This window comes from Leucopleurus acutus (assembly GCF_964270905.1).
Source record: "Leucopleurus acutus genome assembly, chromosome: 14".
In the NCBI taxonomy this organism is placed as follows: domain Eukaryota; kingdom Metazoa; phylum Chordata; class Mammalia; order Artiodactyla; family Delphinidae; genus Leucopleurus; species Leucopleurus acutus.
Window position 1 is genome coordinate 63,075,409 of NC_139156.1, and position 3,892 is coordinate 63,079,300.

A 3,892-nucleotide genomic window follows, 5' to 3' on the forward strand; every position below is an offset into this window, starting at 1 on the left:
TCTCGTTAATTGATATAAGCTGAAAGGCAGAAACCTTTTGACAGTATATAACCCAGCCCATCACTGGATAAAAATGTAACAAGGATCCGTGTATTGTTATTAATGCATAGCTTCGGGACTTCCCTGGTGGTCCAGCGGATAAGACTCCGCGCTCCCAATGCAGGAAACACGGGTTTGATCCCTGGTCAGGGAACTAAGATCCCACATCCCACATGCCGCATGCCACATGGCGCGGGCAAAAAAAAAAAAAAAAAAATACATCGCCTCTATGAATGTAAAAAGCACTGAGTGATCGAAAAGTATTTTCACTTCAACCCTGAAATACAGGTTGTAGGGATATGTACAACATCTCAAAGTAATACAAGAGTTAAGTGCCAGAGCTGTGACAAGACATTTCAAGCAAGGCTTTTCCCATTACATAACTTTCCAAAATTATCGTCAAATACGAGGGGCGGGGGCCAGGCCGGAGAAGGTTTACTCTCAAGAGCTGGGTATATAAAATGCTTTGAGATACACAAAGGAGCACTGACTTTGGAGGCTCATAGACACAAAGTTTGAATCTCAGCTTCAAACTGATTAGCTTCTAATTTTCTAAGCTTCGGGTTTCTCAAGTAAAACATAAATGATAATATTACTTATCTCTACAGAATAATTATTAGGAATAAATGAAATTAAACATCTGTCCTTTATAAATGTTAGTGCTCCTCAGGATTCTTTCCTAAATTCTGTCCCGGGGAGATCTTACCCACTTCCAAGACTTTCATTACATGGGCTGCTCACTTCCAAAACCTGGGTCTCCAGGCCAGATGGCACTCTGGAGCTCCAGAATGTAATATTCATCTCTCAACTGGAACAACCGCTCCTGAATGTCCCACTGACTCCTGTATATCAGTATGTTCAAGTTGGAACTAATCAGTTTCCTCTTCACATACCCCTTCCCTCCCACACCAAAATTTGCTCTTAAGTTCTGCATCTCAGTGAGTGACACCACCATACACCAAGCTGATGATTTCCTACACTCACTCTCCTTTCTTCTCTCATCCTTAAATGTAAAACCCAATACTAGCCACCTCCAGTCCACCTTCTAAAAAGCTGTTACATTGGTCTACTTTTCATCTCCAGTGACTTAGACCATCATCTTCTGAATTACTTTTAACAGGTACTCTTGCTGCCAGTCTGGCTTCCTATCAGAGCATTTTCCACAACACTTCAAATGACTAATTCGTTCATTCAATAAATATTTAAAATGCCTGTTATTTGCCTGGCACTGTTCTAGGATCTGGAAATTCAGCAACTAAAAAACTTTCTGCCCTAGTATAGGGAAAGACATTAAATAAACTATATAGTAATGTCAGATGGTAAGTGTTATGGAAACAAAGGAGGAGATAAGGAACGTTAGCAGGTGAGGCAAGGTTGCTATTTTTATTTTATTTATTTATTTATTTATTTTTGGCTGCATTGGGTCTTTGTTGCTGTGCGCAGGCTTCCTCTAGTTGCAGCGAGCAGGGACTACTCTTCGTTGCGGTGCGCGGGCTTCTCATTGCAGTGGCTTCTCTTGCTGCGGAGCACAGGCCGTAGGTGCGCAGGCTTCAGTAGTTGTGGCACACGGGCTTAGCTGCTCTGCGGCATGTGAGATCTTCCCACAACTACTGAAGCCTGTGTGCCTAGAGCCCGTGGTCTGCCACAAGAGAAGCCACCTCAATGAGAAGCCCGCACACCCCAACGAAGAGTAGCCCCTGCTCACTGCAACTAGAGGAAGCCTGCGCGCAGCAACAAAGACCTAATGCAGCCAAAAATAAATTAATTTAAAAAATCAGTAGTGTAAAAAAAAAGTCATAGTAAGTGCTCAGTATATATCTGTTTGTGACTAGGAAAGTGATTGGCACATGGTTAATAATGGTATATCATTACTATGAACCAGTTAACATTCTATATTTAAATCATCTAATCCTCAGAACTCTGTGAGATACTATTATTATTCCCATTCTGCAGATTAGGAATTGAAGTCTAGAGAGATTAATAATTTATCAAAGGTCACATACAATAAATAGGCAGTTTTGCTCCAGAGCCCACACTTTTAATCATTATGCAATACTGTCTTGTAGTAGGAGCTCAATAAACCACTGCAATACACAGTGCTGACCTCTAAAGACCTAGCTGGAAGAATGCCCAGATGAAAACTAAAATAGCCCAGATGAAAATTAAAATAAAGATTTTTTTATAAATGTAAGGATAAATCCTTAGACAGACACACCTGAGAAACACAAAGACATGGGACTAGGAAACTCAAGATGGGAGAGTTCTGCCTGCCATTTGGGGAACAGTCCCTGTGGAAATTGTCCAATGAATGGCACAGAGTACAGGTCACCATTAACACAGTGACCTGACATTTAGGCAATGATCACCTCTTGCTGTTAACATCAAAAGACAGAGGGACAACTGGACACTGGGTACACTTCTCGATCTAATTATCTATTACATTAGACGCAGGGGGACAAGGAGCTTGTAAAGTGACAGATGGAGATGTCTCAGCAAAATTCAGAATGCGGCAGAATCTACAGAACAAATGGGGACTTCCCTGGCAGTCCAGTGGTTGGGACTCTGCCTTCCAATGCAGGGGGTGTGGGTTTGATCCCTGGTCGGGGACCTGGGATCCCACATACCACTGGGCCAAAAAACCAAAAACATGGAACAGAGGCAATGTTGTAACAAGTTCAATGAAGACTTTAAAAAATGGTCCACATCAAAAAAAAACCCCAAAAAACTATATATGCACTTATCTTTTTTTTTTTAATTTTTTAAAAATAAATTTATTTTTTATTTTTGGCTGCATTGGGTCTTCGTTGCTGCGCACGGGCTTTCTCCGGTTGCAGTGAGCAGGGGCTACTCTTCATTGCGGTGGCTCCTCTTGTTGCGGAGCACGGGCTCTAGGTGTGCAGGCTTCAGTAGTTGCAGCATGCGGGCTCAGTAGTTGTGGCTCGCAGGCTCTAGAGCACAGGCTCAGTAGTTGTGGCAGATGGGCTTAGTTGCTCTGCAACATGTGGGATCTTCCCGGACCAGGGATCAAACCCTGCATTGGGAGGCGGATTCTTAACCACTGCGCCACCAGGTAAGTCCCTGCACTTATCTTTTGACTCAGCTGTCCCACTCCTAGGAATCTACTCTGAAGATACCCCTCCAACAGTATGTAAATACATATATAACAAGGTTCCTCACTGCAGCAATGTTTGTAATTGAAAAATATTGGAAACAACCTATGTGCCCATACATAATAAGAAAATGGTTGAATAACTATAGTATACCCACACAGTGGAGTATGATGCAGTTGTAAAACAAAGAATAAGATTGCTATGAACTGATGTGATTTCCAGCATATACTGTTAAGAAAAAAAAGCTCAAAGAAGCATCTATAGGATGGCACCCTTCATGTTAATATCGTTTTGATAATTGTACTATGATTACGGAAAACATTAACACTGGTGGAAACAGTGTAGAGTATACACAAACTTTCTGTTCTATTTTTGCAACATTTATGTAAGTCTTAAATTATTTCAAAATAAAATCTTTTCAAGAAATGCAAGTGACCAATAAATGTAAGATGTTAATCCTCGTTCAATTAAAAGACACAAATGAAAACGATGTATTAGTTTGCACCTAGCAAAGTGACAAAAGGAAGCCAACACCTAATGTTAGTGCTGTGGGGAAACAGGTTCTCTCCTAGGCTTTAGGGTAGGAACGTAAACTGGAACTACTTTGGAGATCAACTTGCATCAAAATTTAAAATACATTCACTTTGACCCTGCACTCCTACAAGTGACAATCAGACAAATACACAAAGATTACACAAAGACATTCATTTTAGGGTTGTTTATAATAATGAAAGGTAAAATAA